Here is a 23,879-nt window from a genome sequence, read left to right on the forward strand (position 1 = left end):
GGTTTGTTGTATATGGCTTGTATCATTTTTAGATAGGCCCCGTCTATGCCTATTTTGTTAAGTGTTCTTATCATGAAAGGGTGTTGAATTTTGTCGAATGCTTTTTCTGCATCTATTGAGAGGATCATATGATCTTTATTTTTGCTTCTATTTATGTGATGAATTACATTTATAGATTTGCGTATGTTAAACCATCCCTGCATCTCTGGGATGAACCCATTCTATTAAGTGAAGTATCCCAAGAATGGAAAAATAAGCACCACATGTACTCACCAGCAAACTGGTTTCCCTGAGTGCACATTTGGGAATAACACCAATTGGGTATCGGACAGAGGTCGGGGCTGGGTGGAAGGGATGGGTGTATACCTACTTGATGAGTGCGATGCGCACTGCCTGGGGAATGGACACGGTTGAAGCTCTGACTGGGGGGGATGGGATGGGGGAGGGGAGGGTTGCACACCTACATGATGAGTGTGATGTGCACTGTCTAGGGAATAGACACAATTGAAGCTCAGACTCGGGGGATGGGGAGGCATGGGCAATGTATATAGCCTGATCTTTTGTACCCCCATAATGAGCTGAAAAACAAACAAAAAATAAAAATAAAAAAAAAAGATAATTTATAAATACTAACATGTTTGAAAAAAAAAAGACATGGTTTAAGAGGAAACTTAGACACACATTACTAAGTGAAAAAGCTAGTCTAAAAAGGCTACATACTATAAAATTCAAACTATATGACATTCTGGAAAAGGAAAAACTATGCAAACAGTAAAAGATCAGTTGTTGCAATGGCTCAGGGGGAGACGGAGAATAAATGAGCAGAGGATATAGGACGTTTAGCACAGTGAAATTATTCTGTATGAAACTATACTAGTGGACAAATGTCATTATATATATTTTCAAAACCCATAGAGTGTACAAAACTAAGAATGAACCCTGATAGTAAACTTTGGATGATAATGATGTATCAATCAATGTAGGTTCATCAGTTGTAATTATTGTGACACTTCGGTGTGGGATGTTGATAGTGAGGGAGGCTTTGTTTGTGTGAGGGAGGGAGTATATGGGAACTCTCTATAAATTCTGCTCAATTTTTTTATGAATCTAAAAACACTCTAAATAATAAAGTCTGTTAAAAATGGCAATTTCACATAATAATCCAATTTTCTGGCAGCAATCTGCTAGAGCTGCCTAATACATTTAGAGAGGGCACATGCTCTCCAAATTGTCATGGTCCCTACCTAGCTCATTTCTCATTACTTATCTGTAGTCATTTGAATTTGAAACCCTTAAGGTTGATTATTAATCATCTCTAATATTCAGTATTTCTTCTAAACTAAATTTAGCCAAACCAATCACTACATTTTTCCTTTGTATTTTTTTACTCTCTCTTTTGATGCTCCAAAATAAATATCCCACAAACTTCATCAGTGATGCAGTATGTTCACTTAGTAGTTTTCTGCTATATAATCAAATATATTGACCAAAATGTAGTATCCCAGTAACAGGCCCTGGACACAGTCTTATAGAAATCAAGAGAATAGGTGATTTGTTGTTCTTATGCTTATCTTTTCTTCCTCATCATCACTAAAGGGAGCATTTTTTCATATACCTGTTGGCCATTTGTATGTCTTCTTTTGAGTGATTTCTAGTCAGATTCTTTGCCCATTTTTTTAAATTTCAGCTTATTATGGGGGGTACAAAAGTTCAGGTTACATATGTTGCCCATGTACCGCCTATCCCCCCAAGTCAGAGCTCCAGGCATGTCCATTCCCCAGACAGTGCGCATTGCACTCATCATGTAGGTATATACCTATCTCCTCCTCGCACCGCCCCCCTCCCCAAGTCAGCACCTTCAAGCGTGACCATTCTCCAGACGGTGCGCAACGCATTCATCATGTAGGCATATACCCATCCCCTCCCCCCACCCCCACCTCAGTCTGATATCCGATTGGTATCATTCCCAGATTTGAATTTAGGTGATGATCAGGGAAACCAATTTTCTGGTGAGTACATGTGATGCTTGTTTTTCCATTCTTGGGATACTTCACTTAATATAATGGGTTCCAACTCTCTCCAGGAGAACCAAAGAGATGTTGTATCACTGTTATTTCTTATAGCTGAGTAATACTCCATGGTATACATATACCACAATTTACTAATCCAATCATGAATTGATGGGCATTTGGGTTGTTTCCACATCTTTGCGATTGTGAATTGTGCTGCTATAAACATTTGGATACAGGTGTCTTTGTCATAGAATGACTTATGTTCTTTTGGGTAGATGCCCAATAATGGGATTGCTGGATTGAATGGTAGGTCTATTTGAATCTGTTTAAGGTATCTCCATAATGCTTTCCACAGGGGTTGCACTAGTTTGCAGTCCCACCAGCAGTGTATGAGTGTTCCTGTCTCTCCACATCCACACCAACATTTATTGTTTTGGAACTTTTTGATAAAGGCCATTCTCACTGGGGTTAAGTGATGTCTCATTGTGGTTTTGATTTGCATTTCTCTGATGATTAGGGATGTTGAGCACTTTGCCCATTTTTTAATCAGGTTATTTGTTTTCTTGCTATTGAGTTGAGTTCCTTATATATTTTTAATATTAAACCCTTATCAGATATATGGTTTGCAAATATTTTCTACCATTCTATAGATTGTCTCTTCACTCTATTAATTTTTCCCTTTTCTGTATGTAACCTTTTTAGTTTGATGTAATCCTATTTCTCTATTTTTTGCTTTTGTTGTCTATGTTTTTGAGGTCATTTCCAAAAAATCATCCCTCAATCCAGTCATGGAGCTTTTCCCCTATGTTTTCTTCCAGTAGTTTTATAGTCAAGTTTTACATTTAGGTCTTTAACTCATTTTCAATTGATTTTTATATGGTGTAAGATAAGGGTTTAATTTCATTCTTCTGCATGTGCATAGCCAGTTGTGCCAAACCATTTATTAAAGAGACTGTTCTTTCACCATTTTGTATTCTTTGTCAAAAATCAATTGACCATAAATGTGTGGATTTATTTCTGAGCTCTCTATTTTGTTCCATTGGTCTATGTATCTGTTTTTATGTTAGTACCATGCTGTTTTAATTACTATAGCTTTGTAGTATATTTTAAAGTCAGGTAATGTGATGCTTCCAGCTTTGTTCTTTTTACTCAACATTGCTTTGGCTATTTGGAGTCCTTGTGGTTCCATACAAATTTTAGGATTATTTCTTCCACTTCTGTGAAAAATGTCATTGGAATTTTGAGAGGAATTACATTACCTCGGTAGGTTTCTTTGGGTAGCATGAACATTTTAACAACATTAATTTTTACAGTTAATGAGCATGGGACATCTTCCCATTTATTTGCATCATCTTTAATTTATTTTATCAATATTTTATATATTTCAGGGTACAGATCTTTTACATCCTTGGTTAAATTTATTCCTAAGTATTTTATATGTTTGTAGATATTGTAAATGAGATTGTTTTCTTGATTTCTTTTGTGGATAGTTGGTTGTTAGTGTATAGAACTGCTATTGATTTTTGTATATGGATTTTTGTATCCTACAACTTTCCTGAATTCATTTATTAGTTCTACTAGTTTTTTGGTGGACTCTTAGGGTTTTCTATATATAAGATCCTGTCATCTAAAAATAAGTCAATTTAATTTCTTTCTTTCCAAGTTGCATTTCTTTCATGTCTTTCTCTTGCCTAAATGCTCTGGCTAGGATTTCTAACACTATATTGAATAGAAATGTCCATCAATAGAATATATATGTAAATATAATAAACAACAGGCATATGTAGTTAGGTTACACAGTTTTTCTAGGTTCAACATCCTGTTTTCTAAACCAAGAGCTCTAGACATTGCACTTGCTTGAATTCTGCTAAAACAAAGTTAAGATATGTGAGGGTCAGGCTTGTCTTTTAAGCCTCAGTTTCTTCTAAGTGAAAGGGAATTATAACAATTGGTTTTGTGAAGATTAGACAAGAAAACATAAAACCTTTGGCATAAAGGAATCACTCAACAGTATCTGCAACTACATTAACTTCAAAAACACAATGAATGGTGCTACCTACACCCAAATTTTTTGACATCTATCTTTCTTAAACAGTCTATATATTTTATGAGACTTTACAAATGTTTAAAAACAACTTTTGACAAATACTTATTGTTATGAAAGTATTGAAATTGGAACTAGTATTTATAAAGTACCTAACATGAACTAGATCCTTTATAATGTATTTTATTCAAAATATCTCATGTAATCTTCACAACAATCTTGCCAAATTGTCTTATTATGATTTCCATTTTCAGGATGGGAAGTTGAACTATTAGAAAGTTTAGATTTTTCCGAGAATACTTTCCTAATATGTTTTGAACCCACCAATATATGTTATGTCTCAGCTCTTTCTACCACAGCACAAGCTTAGATTCTACTGCTTTTGAGTTTTCCTAATAAAAATAGGATATAACTATAAAGTGCTTAGGAAACAAAACATTGTCTTTTTCTTAAGATTTTGTTTTTAAAAACCCATGCACTAAGATATTTCTCTCTTACATTTCATAGGTATTCATATTTCAGAATTGATTTGGGCATACAGAAAAAAACTTCTTAGTAGTTTAAAAAATGGTCAATATGCATTCAAGCAATGCTATTTCTACAAGAAAGTTTCAAAAACTTAGCAGTACTTCTTCATACGAAAGCATGCATTTTCTTCAATACACTAAGTATTTATATTTTAAAATATGCAATCTCTGCATGCTATTCATGTTATGGATCTTCTCAGAATTTGGGGGATAGAGCATGGTTTTAGTTATACTTGTATAACTGTACCTCTTTGCTAACTGACAGAGTCTCAGTGAGTCCAAAGGCTCTGTTTATCTATTCAGTCATTCGTTGAATACTAATGGAGTGCCTCCTGTGTACCAGGTATTCTGCTGGGAGAATGAGTACAATAGCATACATGGCCCTTGCTCTGGTGGAGATAAAAGTATAGTAGAGGAGACAGACATCACATAAATAGTCACACTGATAAGATGAAAATTGGCATCTGAGATAGGTTTCATGAAAGAGAATTACTCAGTGTTGTGAGAGTACCTGACAGGAGAATTTAATCCTGTCAGAAAAGTCAAAGATGGCTTTGCTGAAGAGAGGACATTTGAAACTAGGTTTGAAGAATGAATAGGAGTTGACCAAATGAAGAGGATGAAAAAATTCTCCTCGTGGTAGTAGGATATGCCAAGGCTACTTATTAGCTTCTTTCATACTGAATAGATATCATATATTTTGAAACATAGCCCTCAAAATGTTCCAGAACACCTGGATTCTGAATTATGAAAAAGATCCACTAGAGAATTCTAAATGAACTTCTAAAATTATATTTTAAAAAGCCTTTGTATCTTCACACACACACAAGAAAATATTTTCTGACCTTATGATCATAGAAACAATTATGAAGCATTTCCATTGACATATAAGGTAACTATACTGCATTATTTTTGATTGTGGAGAAATGTGCATAAGTTTTAGCCATGTGGAATTCTCTAAACATCTCACAAATTACTACCATGTGACAGGAATTGTGCCAGGGTTTAGAGACCAAAGAAATCTAAGATAACGCCCTTGTGCTCTGAGAACCCACAAGGAAACTACAGACCTACAATGGCAAATGAGCTAAATATCAACTAATACGCCAAAGGTCAAACTCTTTAGCTTAAGTGAAGTAAAAACATGAAGGTGGGAGCAATTATTTTTTTTTCTTTAATCTTTACTGCATTGTTTGGCTTTACCTAAAGGCCCAATATATTAGAAATATATTAATTATCTTTAAACATGCTGTCAAATAACCCAGTGTCATTTCAATAAATAAATATTACTGTTTAATTGTATATATGAATGCAAAAGTAGCTATGTTTAATTATGTTCTGTTGCTGACTTAACAAAGAAAGAGAGCAGAATTCCTTTTAACTTAAAGTAAATGTTCTGAGTTAAAAATAACCTCTGAAAATTCCACCTTCTCTCTCCCTCTCTCTCTCTCTCTCTCTGTTCTGATACAAGTATATGATGGCAACAGATCATCACAGAAGGCTTTCAGTGCAGAAATGTAAGGTCAAGAACCATTTTTTTCAGGATCTGTTCTCAGGTTCTGCCATTGTCTTATTGAGTTCTCATAAGAAATCTCTAAGACTCAGTACCCGGAACAGGAAAATGCAAGCTGTATTATTATGCACTGGCAATGTGACTTCTCAGGAGAGAGTTAATATTTAAATGACTTCAAAATAATAAGTGAACATAAAAAATTCATTGAATGCAAAATAGTACTAGACAATTGTTATTACAAAACTAAAAGTAAAAATCATTTTCAAATTTTCTGGCATAGTTTTACTCTCTAATAATTTCCCATTGTATAGATTTGAGCTTTTCTCAAAACAAAAAGCCTGTGACATAATTATTCAGATATAATCTTTAGGAAATCTTCAACATACAAAAAAAGGCTTTGGTGCTTGTTATTTCAAAATCCACTCATGCATAACAAAGAACATGCTTTTCCTCTGAGAAGGTTTTGTCTTGAATAGGTTAAGGGAAGAAAATACCCAGGTGAATTTATTTAAAATTGATAGTGGAAATAGAGTCTTAATGAAATTTCCACCTTCTAAAACTTGAACTCTGTATTTATTGCTTTTATTATTACCTAATACTGATGTGTGCTGTTACCTTACATAACCTAACTCTAAGTCTTAATAACAATATAAAGTATCCGCTATGAAAAATGCTGTTAAGCACTATTCTCTGTCCATTAATCTCAAATAAAACCATATAAGCAGTAATGAAAAGAAAATTCTCATAATAAAATCCTGTATTCTTGCTCAACACATTTTAATTTAAATGTGTATTTGTTTTCAGTTTCAGAGACTGGACGCCGTTAATACTGATAGTATTTCATTGAAAGAGTGGCTTTTGTGGATTTTTTATAGTTATCTAAATTCAAAACTGAAAGTGGTTAAATGTATACTTTCATTAAATCAAATTCACAAAATAACACAGAATCATAACATTTAGAAAGGATTCTCAAATATCAGGGCCACTCCCCTTCCAACTCTTTTTTATTTTACAGATTTGAAGATACCTCAAGCCCAAGAAGTGGAATTCAATTACCCAATGTTCTATTAATAGAACCACTAAATCAGAGACTATAAAAAATTATTAATGTCTTTAGCAGCCCATCATTCCAACGAAGTAGCAACTTAACACAGACAATAGGTGGTCATCTGGTATCTGCTGGAACCCTACCAATGACAGGGAGCCCAAATGGCCTTCAAATTGTCCGTTCCATTTCTAGACAAAACTATTTGTAACTTCACTTTTGGTCTTTATTCTGCCCTCTAGAATTGCACTAATTCTTTTCTCTTTTCCGTAACTCTCTTTTGACTCCAATTACAGCTTTCATGTCCCCTTGAGAATTTTCTCTCCTGAATTCTTGATTCTTTCATCCTTTCTCATATGAACTTCCCTCAAACTTTAAATCTCATTGCTTCTTGCTTTGCAGATTCTGTTTCATCACTTTTCTTTCCAAAATGCTATATCAAGAATGGAAGACTATAATAATCTGATTATGATCACATCAGCTACTATAGAACCCAGAGGTCCTGTGACCATTATTTGGCCACAAAATTTCTGGAAATACAGAATAAAACTGTGCTATCTTCCTTTAGTATTATTGTAGCTTGTCTTAAACAGAGGTACTCTAAAGAGTGATTATTAATAATATCCACATTACAAACACATTTTGTAAAATTCATTTATTGCTAGAAAGGATAAATTTTGGAAAAGTAAACAACTACTTTAAGTATTGTAGTATTCTAATACAATTGAAAATAATCTATAGCAATGTCTAAAATAGTAATTATATAATTTCCTCAGTTCAGGAAACATAGTCTTTCTAAGGGCCAGATTATTGGACACCTCTTTCTAATAAGGAGGTCAGCTAATGCTGGAGGCATCTCAAAGGTTGTTAAGCATTCACCAACATTATGTGAAACTAGGGCCACTAGAAGAAAACCATACATTTCTAAATAAAATGCCAATATTTGTTAGCAGCTTATTTAGAATGAGTACTCTTTTCTCATTAGGGAACTTTTGTTTAATACTAATAGGTAAAATTAATTGAGTGCTCACTTTATACCAAGCACCATGCTAAGTCCTCTACAATATTGCATCTTCTACTTTTTATAAAGTTTTGAATTATATACTATTATTATACCTATTTTACAGATAAGGAGAACAAAGTTTATATAGAATATTTTGTCAAAAGTCACACTTCTAATTATTGACAAAGAGAGGACTTGAACTAGGCTATGTCTGATACCTAAGTTCTTAAGCACTTTGCCATCCATCCTTCCATTTCTTAGTTACTTAATTAATAAAAATAAACTTGGTACTAGTGTTGACAAGGCTCAAAGATATTAATATGGCTACCAAATGCTGGGTCTTAAATAATATTCAATGACTGAATTTCTTTTGACATTGCCATGAAAAAGAGACATTGGAGTTGTAAGCTACATGTCACATGTAGCTCTATTTGGGCTACATATTTCAGAATTGCAGAGAAACCAGCATATAGTTTGGTCTCTCTGTATCTCTTCTCCTTAAGTTAAAGTATCTCAAACTTTCTTACAGAAATATTCCTAATGGAAGAGGAGAGTGAAATGTATCCTTGCAATGTACTAAAAATTTTCTTGCACAATCTATTCCTTTCTTGGGAATTTTGTTTATTAACTTTAAAATTAACTAAAATTTTATACCTTACTTCGTAATACATAATTATTTTTTTTCAGTGTTTTTCCCAAAACTTTTTAAAAACAAAATTGAAGGTTTAGACAGAAACACTATGTCATTTTTTTAATGCCCTGTTTGCCTTCATGTACCCGTGGGGCACACACACCACATTTGAGAATAAGAGTGATAAGAAGTTCATTCAAAATTCATTAAATAATTTTTCATTCTTTCATTCATTTAAAACATACTTAAGTACCTATTTTATACAAAGATGGTATAGATAGGATACACAGACAAATAATACATAACATCTACCCATGAAAACCTAAAAAATCATAGTAGGGGAGTCAGCCTAGCAAATAACTCTAATACTTATTGACCCTCTTGTAATAAATACTTTTGCAGCAAGTCTTAACAGTTATTAAGAAAATATTAAAACAGTTTATTTATCTGGCTTTGTATTTGAAGCCCGTATGGCTTGTCTCCCAGAAGTGAATGAATATTGGTGACACCGATACAAATGCCCATTTCTCAATTGTTTCTTATTTAGATTCTCTTCTATTTTTGCTTTGATCATATCTCCTATAAGCAACTTTATAGGAGAGTAAATTTCACAAACAGCAGGTCAGGTAAAAACTTACGGCATTGCATGTATTTATTTGAAGTGTTTGACTCTAATCTCCAACATGTTTTAGTTGTAATATTATTTTCCATATTACAGCCTTCTTTCCTGATAACAATGTATTGATTGTTGATATCCACTACTTTTATTTAATCAATATTAAAGAGTTTCACTCTTCTCATACTCAACCAGCCTACTCCTTTTTCAGTATTCTCATCATCTTCACCATCCTAGCAGAGAATTTTAGTATTATTGTCTATGTGGATTCCTTTTAAAAAATTGTTAGCATTTCTTCTGTGGTTTCTCAGAATTCCTTTACATAGGTCAGCTATTTTTACACTTTTAGTGCTTTTAAATGTAGGATTTACATATTCCCAAAAGTACACAAAATCATTAAACATTCATGAATGCAGATATTTTATACACTATTAAATGCCAAATATATAAAACATATTAATAGTATGTGCTGAAATTCCAGGCCTAGTTTGAACAAAACTGAGTAATTAAAAGTCAGATATGCATATAGATTTTATGAATACTCACTACTTGTCATCTACAAATATTAACGTAAATAAACTAATAGTTATGGTATTCATGTAGTTCCTATATGTTTAATCATTCATTGTCAAGAATGACATGTGGAAACAATGTTCAACCAAAACTTAGAGAAACACATTCAAGCGTTTTATATGTAGACCTAAGTAAAGTGAAGTGAGTGCTTAAAAAGATTATAAGCAATCTACTGAAGACTTAAAAGAAGATTCCTTTTTCCTCCCCTGGAAGAATTTAGGAAGGCTTTATGGAGGAGGTAGTATTTAAAATGGACTTAAAGCAAGGGTGAGCAAATTTATTTTTGTGAGAGGCCAGATAGTAAATATTTAAGGATCTATGGGCTAAGAGGCAAAATTAAGAATAATATGTAGGCACTTACACTATATGACCATTTAAAATGCAAATATTTAAAAACATAAAACCCTTCCTTAGCTTCTGAGCTAGACAAAAATAAATAAATAAATAAATAACAGGCCAAATGCTGGATTTAGCTGCAGGCTGGTTTGTTGACCTCTGACTTAAAGTAAGACATGGGGAAAAAGAATGTTCTGATAGGAGAAAAAGGACGAGCAAAAGCACAGAGCTGCATCTCCATGGAGTGTGAATAGGCATGGGAGGAAGTAGACGGCGATAAAACTGGAAACATGCTATAGGCTAGATCTCAGAGACTTAATGTGATGTGGCAAAGTTTAGTTAATGGAAAACATGGCAGGTTTATAATAGGTAATTTATTAGTTTCATGTATTGATCACTTAGTATGAACCAATATTATGCTGTCTTAGCCTTCACTTCCTGCTTGCAGGGAACCTAAAATCAACCCAAAATGAAAGCTTAGGGTCTTCTCCAGCCCTCTCTGAGAGTGTGTCCAGCCCTGGGAATATCATGGCCTTCATAATTCCGTGCTGTGCACAGGAGCTTTTCCCAGCCTTTACTCCCGCATGTATCTCCTTCCCCAGCCTCTTCCTTCCCAGAATTTCCCATCTCTGCTTGCCCTGACTTTTATTTCTTGCCACAGGTGGCTGAAGCTAGTATATTTGCTTTGAGATGCTTCTGACAAACACAGGCTGGGGAAGCCACTTCAGTCAGGAGAAACAAAGGCCAGCCTATCTGTGATTCTGTGTTTTCACCTGTCTGGTGGTGAAGTGAAAACACAGAATCACAATTAAACACACCATTAAACACACAATCACAATGAATTCAAGTAATTAGTTGAGTATCAATTAATTCACAATTAATTCTTTGGATTTTTTCTAATTTTTTGTTTATTTCAGCATATTACGGGGCTACAAATGTTTAGTTTATGTATATTGCCTTTGTCCCACCCAAGTCAGAGCTTCAAGCGTGTCTATATCACAGAGAGTGTGCACCACACCCATTAGGTGTGAATATACCCATCTCCTCTTCCCCACTCCCACCTGCCTGACACTCAATGAATGTTATTACTATATGTGCTCTTAAGTGTTATCAGTTAATACAAACTTGATGGTGAGTACATGTGGAGCTTATTTTTCCATTCTTGGGATACTTCACTTAGTCGAATGGACTCCAGTTCTATACGGGGTAATACAAGAAGAGGTGCTAGATCACCATTGTTTCTTATAGATGAATAGTATTCCATGGTATACATATACCACATTTTATTAATCCACTCATATATTGATGGACACTTGGGTTGTTTCCACTTCTTTGCAATTGTGAATTGTGCTGCTGTAAACATTCGAGTGTAGGTGTCCTTTTTATAGAATGTCTTTTGTTCCTTTGGGTAGATGCCCAGTAATGGGATTTCTGGATCAAATCGTAGTTCTACTTAGCTCTTTGAGTTATATTACTTTCCACAGAAGTTGTACTAGTTTGCAGTCCCACCAGCAGTGTATGAGTGTTCCTATCTCTCCACATCCACACCAACATTTATTGTTTTGGAACTTTGCAATAAAGGCCATTCTCGCTGGAGATAAGTGACATCTCATTGTGGTTTTGATTTGCATTTCCCTGATGATTAGAGATGTTGAGCATTTTTCCATATGTTTGTTGGCCATTAGTCTGTCTTCTTTTGAAAAGTTTCTGTTCATGTCCTTTGGCCACTTTTTGATAGAGTTGTTTGATTTTTTTCTTGCGGATTTTCCTGAGTTCTATAGAGATTCTAGTTATCAGCCCTTTACTGTATGTGTAACATGCTAATATTTTCTCCCATTCTGTAGGTTGTCCATTTGCTCTCGTGATAGTTTCCTTGGCTGTGCAGAAGCTTTTCAATCTAATCAGGTCCCATTTATTTATTTTTGTTGTTGCCGTGATTGCCTTTGGGGTCTTCTTCATAATTTTTTTGCCTAAGCCAATGTCTATAAGAATTTTTCCAACATTTTCTTCTAGAATTCAGATAGTTTCATGCCTTAGGTTTAAGTCTGTTATCCACCATGAGTTGATTTTTGTGAGAGGTGAAATGTGCAGATCCTGTTTCAGTCTTCTCCATGTGGCTATCCAATTTTCCCAGCACCATGTATTGAATAAGGATTCTTTTTTCTGGTGTATGTGTTTGTCTGCTTTGTCAAAGATTAGATGGCTAATGAGGATGGTTTTCTATCTGGGTTCTCAGTTCTGTTCCATTGGTCTATGTCTCCATTCTTGTGCCAGTACCATGCTGTTTTAGTTACTATCGTCTTGTGGTATAACTTGAGGTCTGGAATGTGATGCCTCCAGATTTGTTCTTTTTGCTTAAGATTGCTTTGGCTATTTGGGCTCCTTTCTGGTTCCACATGATGCATAGAATTATTTTTTCTAGACCTGTGAAATATGACGTTGGTATTTTGATGGGAATTGCATTGAATCTGTAAATTACTTTGAGCAGTATGAACATTTTAACATTATTGATTCTTCCATTCCATGAGTGTGAGATGTTTTCCCATTTGTTTGTGTCATCGGTAATTTTTCTCATCAGTGTTTTATAGTTTTCCTTGTAGAGATCTTTTACCTCTTTGGTTAAGTGTATTTCTAGGTATGTTTTGTTTTTTGTTTTTTGTTTTTTTTTTTTACAGTTATTATAAATGGTATTGAGTTCTTGATTTGATTCTCAGGTTGACTGTTATGAGTTTATAGAAATGCAACTGATTTATGTATATTAATTTTGTAACCTGAAACTTTATTAAATGTATGTAAACATCAGTTCTAGGAGTCTTTGGGAGAGGTCTTTCGAGTTTTCTAGACATAAGATCTTGTAGTCAGCAAACAGGAATATTTTCACCTTCTCTTTTCCAATTTGGATGCCCTTTATTTCTTTCTCTTGCCTGATTGCTCTGGATAGACTCATGTCATTAGACTAAGATCATTGAATAAACTCCTTATCTTGAGATAAACGGTGCCATAAAACATAACATAATCACAGGAAGTACATGTCATCATATTCCACGTCTTGGAAATGAGAGCAAACATTATTCAGGGGAGTGGCCATTCTATAGTGTGGAGAAGGGACAAACGGAGAATAGAGATAGCAAAGCAGTAAAAGCATAGGAAAAGAGATGGGAGAGAGAAAAACATAGGTTACTTTGTTAAGGCTCTATGAAATGCATTATATTCTAAATAAATTCATCCTTCTCTGTGATAATGTGAAGCAGATACAATTTTGTTGAATTTTAATAAAACCTTTTATTCTCTCCTAAATGGACATTCTCATTTCCCTCTATAAGGATATAACATGAATAAGTATGTTTCCAAATATGGAGAGCTTGTTGGAACTCTCCTTATTTTTTATGGCTCGAAACTCCAAAACATGGCATGTTTAGCTGTAAGCATTGAGCTGACAAAACTAATTCTTGTCTACTTTGACCACATAGAATGAATATTTTTTTATTAATCCCCTAAAGGTTTTATGATGTTTAGAAGCCACTCTTTTATGTCTTTCTAGTTTTAGGTGGGCAAATAACTGTCACTGGCTTATGAACCTCGGGAAAAAAATGATGATGATTCATGTAGGCTGAGATATATGTCACATAAGGAGTTCAAATTCTCTCACTGAACAGCAATGTAAAAACTTTCCAGGAAAACATACACTCTGTAAGTGTTACCAGAAACTCTCCATGTGACTTCATTTGGGAGAGAGGACAGAGAGTTGGAAGAAATTGATACTGTTGTACATTCTGCTTATGCTCAATGCATAATGAAAAATAATGAATCATCTTATCCTCTTTTGCAAGGGAAGTCAATCTCTAGGAAAGCAGGTGAGAAATGTACATGGTGTACAGCCTCAGAATATCTAGATATAGTTTTCCAGGATTTCACAAATCTGAAAAGAACAATGTCCTCTTTAGTTTTAACAGTTATAGAGATGATATAGAGATGAGAGACTTCAACACAGATTAAATTTGTAAATGACCTGAGAACAGAGTTGTACCTCTGTTCCATGGTGACTTTTTCCTTAAAAATTACATATTAGAGTAATGCTTCAATCAACAAAAACTCAATCAAGCAGAAGCAAAAGGAAATAATGTCACAGGGATCTTTTTAAATATAAATTTTCTCAAACATACATTAATTTTTGCTAAAACAGAGCAAAAAAGTTTTGCTAACTGTAGAGGAACACTAGTTAAATATAAGTAAGCAAAATGGTAATGATTTTTAAAAATTTACGTGTGTGTGTATATATATATTTATATCAACTAAGTTGTATTTATAGAATTGCTATTTTCTAGGGTCAAATAACCCAGGTCACATAGACATTCTGTATATTTAGCAATATTTGAGATTTACTCAAGCAATACATTGAGTGTAGTCTTCATTTGTTATAAGGATGTTTAAAGGTTTTCAGAGAAGATAAAATCATGAAAGAAAAATAGGACCTAAGAGGAAAGCAATTAGTGTCATTTTGTTTGGAAAAGAAAAGGCAAAGAACTTCCTTCCTCTTAGGTATCTGATACATTAGTACAAAAAAAGTGCTTATTCTAAATTGTAACTGCTTAACTATAACTAAGAGGTTATTAAAATGAATGGTTATTATCTTTTATTATAGGGATATTAGCAGGTTAAATTTTACATTTGTGCTTTGAATAAATGCTAACATTTGTCAGAATTCAAATCGTTGAAGTACCTTTTTGGTTATATTCAGCATAGGCTGGCTTTGCTCACCATATTGATCAGAAGGAATTCTAGATACATTGTGACAGCAACCAGGGGAACTTTTTAGCTGATAAAAAAATGAATAGATTCAATGTATAAAGCCACTGGGTCTTGTTCTGGAATCATTAGTCACTGTTAACTATTTTATTTATGTGTACAACTTTACTGAACAAAAAACCTTAATGTGCTAAAAGGACACATCACTATCAATTTCCTCTCATTTAAATGACTTCGTACTTGCTAATTTCCTTTCAGAGCAAAAAGCTGTTTGTTGATACTGAGTGAGTCATTGTAAATAGCACAGATGCTGTGCAGTCCTTTTCTCAAGTTTATTTTTCCCAAAGTTGCCAAAAAGGACTTCCTTGATCCCTGGACAGATGATGGGGGAGAAAAATAAGCAGACAAGAAAGAAAACATAGAAAATATAGTAAGTAGAAAAAAAGTGGTATGGTGGTGACTACAAGTCCATAAACTGAGGAACCATGCTATCTGCCAGCTGAAGAACTAGCTAGAACTTTCCATTATAATGTTCCTTTAATCCTCTGAGAGTCAGAGTCACTATTTTTAAAGGTCCATACAAATCTCACCTAGTAATATATAATCTGCTTTCTTAATCATTTTTCTTTCAATAATTAAATCTATTTCACTTTTTCCATAATGTGAATATAATTTCATTCCAACTATAAAATTTCACGTATACTTTCCCTGATATTTATACTTTAATCTAATATGTAATTAGGATAAAACAATATATTCTGGGAGGTTTTTGGTTTTTTTTTTTTGCAAATAAACTCTGATAAATTGCTCAGCATGCCATCTAAAACAAAATCAATAGTCTGAATGGTCATCAATTAGGGATGGTTTGAACTAGCCTGCAGCTCTGATTGATTCAACAAGTTTGAAAGGTGAGCTGGCTGAGCATTATTTGATAAAAATAACCATAAAACACTGGGAGGGAAGTTCTTAGAGTCATTAAAATATTTCAGAGGAAGAAATTCTATTAAATCAGAGTTTCTGTAAGTAATAGTTTGGGCTGTGTACAGTTTCAAGTTTTAATTGCATAAATATTTCTATGTTATCTCCATTGCACTCCATAAAGTAGTTTCAAAATTTTCAACCCATATGCATTCTTTCATCTTACACTTCCCCAAATGCCCATAATTTGACCAATATGTTTTGCCTTGTCAAACTGCTTCATTGTAAAAGTAAACACAGATTGAAATCTCTCTGGTATATTACTTAGTGCTTTTCTGGTTACTTAGTGCTATCTCCAGCCTCCTGGTTATCTACCCTCCATTCTACAAGAATAGCAAGAACACAGCTGCATGCTGATGTGGATTTTAAGCTAGGCAAGTGTCACTGCAGCCCTAAAGCACATCTGTGGCTTCCAGCAGATGTGTGCAGGTGTTTCTGCTGTCAGGTGCAATCTTGTTCCTAGGAGTCACCACAGTGTGACACAAATAAAAGAAGCATTATAGCAGCAAAAATGGTCCTCCATAAATCATTCAAATATTAGCAACAGTATATTCCTTTATGGGCCCACAATGTATGCTATGCTTTTTCCTGAGAAAGTACTGTAAATAGCTAAATTGAGAATTTCTCAATTAAATAACTTAGAAATATGTGCTGTATGCCTACTGCACATAAGACATTGTGATAGGGTCATGAAGGAGACACAGACAAGATTCAGAGACAAGAATTAACCTTAAAGACTATACAATTTATTTGTTAAATTTTTTAAAAAAGCATGTGCTAATGAAAATTAAGTAGAATAAAAATTAAACGACAAGACGATAATGTAAAAGGTACTGTGTTTTAGCTCAGTGCTTTACAAACAGGGAATAATCAATACGTATTATTGCAATGATTAATATTCTAGCTGAGTTGTACATGCAAATAAGTACCTTAAGGGTCCAGACAGGAGCCATCACTGTGAAGTATCCGAGAAGCCTGCATAGAATTGTTGTGGTAAGAAAAAAAGTAAGGATTGAGATAGTAAATTTAACCAAGGCAAAAACTCCGATACTCTATACCTACCTATTTGGATTTTATTGGGTTGAGGAATCTTGGGTTGAGATATGTCCTCTGAGTGGCCACCTCACTATTCTTCTTTATGAACAAATAAGAGAAAATAACCATTTGGGCTTCACTGAAACTGTAAAATGGTTAAGAGAGGCTTTCTAATTATTAAACTTACCTAAATGCCCCAGACTTTCTGATATTTTTCTGTCACATTTTAAATTAAGCTTTTTATTCTGAGATAACTGTAAAAAATAATATAGAGAGATTCCATGTACCCTTTACCGAGTTTCCCCCAATGGTAACATTTTGCAAAACTATGGTACAGGATAACAGCAAGGATATTTTCATTGATACAGTCAAGATAAAAAATATTTCCATTACAAATAGGTTGCCCTTATAATCACTGGCCAACCCTTTCCTTAATTCCTGACCTCTAACCTCTCCACTTCTATAATTTTGTCACTTCAAGAATGTTGTATAAAAGGAATCATACAGTATGAAATCTTTTGGTATTGGCTTTTTTCACTCAGCGTAACTCCCTGGACATTTATCCAGGTGTTTGCATGTACCAACAGTTAGTTTTATTGTTGAGTAGTATTCCACAGTATAGATGTACCACAGTTTGTTTAACCATTCATCTGTTGAAGGGTATCTCTGTTATTCATGGGTTTTGGTTCTTATAAATAAAACTGCTATAAACATTCATGTATAGGTTTTATGTGAACATATGTTCCAGGAGTGTAATTGCTGAGTCATATGATGGTTGTATGTTTTAAGAAACTGCCAAACTGCTTTCCACAGTGGCTGTCTCATTTTATATTTCCACCAGCAATGTCTGAGTGGTCCAGTTTCTCTAAATCCTCACCAGCATTAGGTTTTGTCAATATTTTTTATTTTAGCCATTTGGATAGATATCTTATTGTGGTTTTAATTTGCATTTCCCTAATGGCTATTGAGGTCAAACATCTTTTCATGTGATTATTTGCCATCTTTATATTCTCTTCAGTGGAACATCTATTTTTATCTATTGTCCAACTGGGTTGTTTGTTTCTTTCTTCTACTGGTGAGCTTTGTATGTATTCTAGATACCAGTTCTTTGTTGGATGTGTCATTGCAAATATTTTTCTCTCACACTGTATCTTGTCTTTTTTGTCTTCTTAACATAATTGTTCATAGAACAAGTATTTTTTATTTTGATGAAGTTCAAATTATCAGTTTTTTTATTTTATGTATCATGCTTTTGGTGTCCAGTTTAAGAACTATTGCCTACTCTAGATCCTGAAGATTTTTCTCTTATGTCTTTTTTTAAATGTTTTGTAGATTTACATTTTGCCTTTAAGCCTGTGATATATTTTGAGTTAATTTTTGCATAAGGTTTGAGACTTGGATCAAGTTTCTTTTTTTTTTTTTTTTTTTTTTTTGCCTATGGATAGGATGTCCAATTGCTCCAGCTCCATGCTTGAAAATATTAACTTTCTTCCACTGAATTTCTTTTGTATGCTTGTAAAAAATCAGTCTAGCATGTTTATGGAGATTTATTTCTGGGTTCTCTGTTCTGTTCCATTGATCTATGCATCTATGCTTCCACTAGTACCACACAATCTTGATCACTGTATCTATGTAATAAGTCTTGAAATCATATAAGCTGATTCTTTCCACTTTATTCTTCTTTTCAAAATTGTTCTAAAACTATTCTACTTCTTTTTCCTTTCTATATAAATTTTCGAATAATCTTATCTATATCTATGTAAAAAAAGATCTTGCTGGGATCTTGATAAGAATTTTGTTAAACCTATATACCAATTTGAGGAGAATTGAAATCTTTACTATAGAGTCTTCCAATCTGTGAACATGGTATGTCTCTTCATTTATTTAAATCTTTTATTTCTTTCATCAGCATTGTATAGTTTCCAGTAAAATGTTTTATATAGGTTTGTTAGATTTATACCTAAGTATTTCATTTTGGGGGGTGATTAGAAATGGAATTGCATTTTTAATTTTGGTTCATTGTTACTATATAGAAATATAATTGATTTTTGTATATTTATCTTAATCCAGTGACCTTACTGAACTCACTTATTAGTTCAGGACCTTTTTTAGCAGATTCCTTAAAATTTTCTATGTAGTCAATCATATGATCTACAAATAGGGACAGTTTTACTTTGTCCTTTCTAATCTGGATGCTTGTATGTCCTTTTCTTGCCATATTATACGAGCTAGAAGTTCTAGCAATGTGTGGAATAAGAGTTATGAGAATGGAATCTTTGACTTGTTCTTGATCTTAGGGGGAAAGCATTTAGTCCTTCAGACTCTCTGATATTTAAATTTAGCATTATGATTAGCTATTACTTCACTTTTTTAATATATTATTTTTCCATGACAAGTCAAGACTATATTCAAAGACCTTGTAATGTAATGGTTATATGCATGGGCTTTGGAGTTAGTAGGAACTAGATGTAATTTTTCACTCTATCCATTCCTAGCAGTGTTATTAATATCTTGGGCAAGTTTCTTAACCCCTCTAAACCTCAGTTTCTTCATCTGCAAAATGGTACAATATATTCATTCACTTAATGAATTTAAATTCAATATTTTCAAAGAATTGGTAATAAAAGTGCCACTTATAGAACTGTGAGAATTGTACAAAATGCAAGCAAAATAATTAGCACATGATAAGAATTTAAATTTTAGTTATTATCACTAGTAGATGAGATAGTGTCAAACAAAAGATTCTCCTGCAAGAACGCATTTAGATCAGTTGTTCTCATTGGAAGTGAGAAGAATGATCTTGCCTCAACCCCAAGGGACACTTGGCAACATCTAGAGACATTTCTGTCTACCACCACTAGTAGTAGAAGGAGTTGTGCTGTTGGTGTCTGATAGGTAGAGGCGAAGGATGCTGCTAGGCATCCTACAATGCACAGGATAGCCTCATTTATAACAAGGAATTATTAATAATGCCCAAATGTTATGTGTCAAGTTTGAAAAAAACCTGATTTATTAGTAGATGGACAGATGTCTGTGTGTGAATATGTTAAAAATAGCTCATAATTTACCAGTGAATTTCCATCTCCCTTTTAACTTTTGGCTTAAACCTACCTTCCCCGTGATCTCTTCTTTGATTAGTCTGGCCAAATTTAGAACTGCCCGTAATTTGGCATCCTTTCAATTATATGTTAATTTATATTTATAAATCTGAATTGGGTTGCCAGCAAGAGAATAAACATCTGCACACAAAAACTACATATTGTTTGGGAATAACTTCATTTTGCTAGTACACATTGCTGATAGTCATCAAATACATTTATTCAGTCTTCTTTTGACTTTGATTTTTTTGGTCTTAGGTGCTGATTACTTTTAAAATTCATGCTTTTCGTTACGACTATTTCGGCAACTTCTCAGAGTTAATGATGTGACACCTTATTTATCAATAAGATTCGATAGCAATGCTAGAAAATTGCTCTTTTGCTTTCAAAATGCAGAAACCTATTTTGTTATAAGCTTAAGCCATTAATATTTTCTGTTAAAAGTACCCCTAACAAAATGCATATAAAGTGACCTCATCTTGATATTCAAATCAACATTTGAAAAATGGACTTAAAGTCAGTAGAGAAAAGTCAACTGATGATTAAGTATCAATTCTTTCCCAAAGGTACCAACCTAATGCAGAATCTGAATTTATGTACTTCCAGTGACTGTTTGGGCTTCCTGTGAGGTTTGTTTCTGACCATAGGCACTTTTATAGCAAAATCCCTGGTATTTGAAGGTAAAGCTAGAAACATTCAGGAGCTACATCCAGATCATGTTGGACCTGTCACCTCATTAACTCAATATCAGTAACAAACTATCCCAGGACTGTATCTTCAAGTATCATACCTATAGCTAGAATATACTTCTTTTTGAATAATAAAACTTAAGTGATGCATCCTATTCAAAAATTGCTCCTCTGCAGGCCTGCTATTGGGTCTGCATTGCTTTCCATCATAGTAATCCCTTTGAGTTAAAATGCTGGGTTTATCACATGGTGCTATCAAAAGATAATGCATATATGAACACTAAGAGAGGTAACACACTAGAACTTTTCATCAACTCACATGTAAACCAGCATATTATTGTCTGGGTCTAAAGGGCCCAATAAATCACAACCATCTCTTCTCTGCCTCCCCAAGATTAAATGGAGATTAACACATTGATTTTATTTTTTGTTTTGTTTTTCAAAAGTAATAATTGTATACATTTATGATGGATGTACAATATGATGTTTTGATATATACATAAATCATGGAATGGCTAAATAAAGCTAATTATCATATGTATTACCTCACATACTTATTTTTTTTATGGTGATAACACTTAAAAATCTACTCTCAGCATTTTCAAATATGCAATACCTTGTTACTGACTATAACTATAGTGACCATGATGTAAAATAGATCTTTTAAACTTATTCCATCTTTATAATTAAAATTTTGTATCCTTTGACCAACGTATCAGTTGATAACACATCAGCTTTCTAACTAGTGAAATGGATTAGAGAACAAGGTTTGAATGTTTGGCCACTTAGAAATACTGGAGTTGTTTCTTCCACTAATGCAAGATGATTCAAGGGATAATTTGCCAAGTGGACACCTACCTAGTAAGTTGCAAGGGAAATCACTGCCTCATTCCACAGGCCCTGTCCAAGGAGAGATGAGAATCAGGTCACATAAGGAAGGATTAAGTGGCAAAGAGAGAGGCTAGAAATGTGGGCAGTCTGCACATGAAAACAAGAGGATGGAATCCCTGTAACTATTAACATGAAAAATGGCACTATCAACTTTCAGAGAGAAGAACAGGAGGTGTAAGGAAGGTGCATTTTGATGTAGGAGAAGTTATGGGGACTTCTGAGGAGTAAAGAAGGAAGAAAAGCCCAATGTTAAGTCTTCTTGATTGAGTCCCTAATGAATTCTCTAAAAAGAGACCCTTCCTGTAAGATTCCATGGTTAAAAAGAACAGAAGGGGTAGGGAGGATAAGCAGCCAGATTGTCCTAGGTTGGATGGAGAAGAAGAGTGAAGAAAGCTGAAGGGCTGAGAGTAAAATTGCAGATGACAAAACAAGCTCTGTTACTCAGTAATATGTATCAGGCTGACCTTTCAAAGCAAAATTTAAGATTTGAGCCATTGGAGGAAAATAGAATGAATAGCTGTGTTTTCTACCGTCAAGGAAATTATAGGCTAATCCACCAAGATTAGTTGTTTCCATCTATGTCAATGGAATATATTGCTCCCATTTGTGTGGAAAAAAAAAAAAAAACTTAAACAGCAACTATGGCCAGTTTATTAAAAAATGGACTTGTGATATGACATGTAATATGTGATGACTATGCCATATCAATGAACTTTCATGTTCAGTCTTTTGTTTGGAATTAAAATGCTGGTGCTTTGAATCATTCAGCCTGGAAACAAAAGAGAAAATTTTTATCTAGACAGTGAAAAAAAAAAGAGAGCATGAGAAACTAGCCAAGGCTGATTTTGCATGGATTAGGAAACACAATGAGGGTCCAACAACCAGCAGGAAGTGATAATCAACATGGCATTGGCTGTCTGGCTGACAGCACGTGGCAGCAGCTGCAATGACCGTCTTACAAACAGACAGAATGATCCAGGTAAAAGCTGGACAACATTCAGTGACAAATCCTTTCTCAGAAGAAGATGAATGTTTTAGATACACTTATTTTTTTTCAGTTTCTATTTTTCACTGAGATTCTAATTTGCCCCTTACTTGATAGTGCTAATTTTAGTCTATCTTCATGAAATGATGCCACCACATAAAATCCTCTTGTTGCCAAACAGAAAAAAATATGCTGAATAAATACTACTGAACATCAACTTGAGAAGGAGACACTTTATGCATGGATTCTAAAATACCTGAAACCAACTAGGTGCAAAAAAGGAAGCTCTAATGGACATGGCTCTTCCAGGAAAGGTGAAGTGAGTTTTTGTTGTATTTTGTAAAGTGAGGAATGGAATTATTCTTATTAACTGCTGGTAAAGAGAGAGGCCACATAGGGAGAATACTTGATAGCTTTTTCTGGCAGCAAGATGTTTCCAAAAACCCCTCTAGCTTGTGCATGAAAATTAATAGGGAATTGAGCTCTCTTATGAAAAAACAACAGGATTTTCCAGTAGCTTCTCTTAAGTAAGAAATTTCAAATGCTTAATAGCAAAGAACTGGACTGTTTTATTGGTAGTTTTGTCAGTGGTCATTTTGTGCAAGATAAATTGGGGAAAATTCTAGGTCAAGATTTCCTTTTTTCATTAGGTAACAAACACAAAGAAGAGGTGAACAGATCACTCCAGACATAGTTATTTTCCGAAAAGAATTAGCAAAAATTATGATTCAGATATGTGCTATTAAAGCAGCAGTTCTGGGCATGTGTGGGCAGGTGTAAAATCAGCACTAAGATTTGCAAAACTTTAAAGGTAAAAATCAGGACTAAACTCATAGATTCTTGGGTCAGTAAATAATTCAGAGCACCTCAGATCAATCTGAAATAAGTAATGATTATATAATCTGGAATAGGCAATAATTATGCAGGGAAAGACATCAGAAAAAGTACAGTAATTTCTTGGGGACCTATTAGTATCATTATTATTATTATTGTTATTATTCCCAAGAATGGCAATTTCATTGCATTTGTCTGCCACTGGATTTTTAAAATCGTAAGGAAAGAAACTGTCTTACCTATTTTTGTGTCCCAGCATTTAGCTCATATCCTGGTATACATTAAATATTTGCTGAAGAAATGAAATTGTAAGTAACTTCAGA

General features: G+C 33.9%; 1 protein-coding gene across 1 annotated transcript in view; it reads left to right on the forward strand.

The window, feature by feature from the left end:
• Positions 1 to 23,879, forward strand: part of KCNH7 (potassium voltage-gated channel subfamily H member 7) — a 472,286-nt gene that overhangs the window by 185,891 nt on the left and 262,516 nt on the right. The gene's annotated exons all lie outside the window — the stretch shown is intronic.

Source organism: Eulemur rufifrons, chromosome 1, assembly GCF_041146395.1.
Source record: "Eulemur rufifrons isolate Redbay chromosome 1, OSU_ERuf_1, whole genome shotgun sequence".
Lineage (NCBI taxonomy): Eukaryota > Metazoa > Chordata > Mammalia > Primates > Lemuridae > Eulemur > Eulemur rufifrons.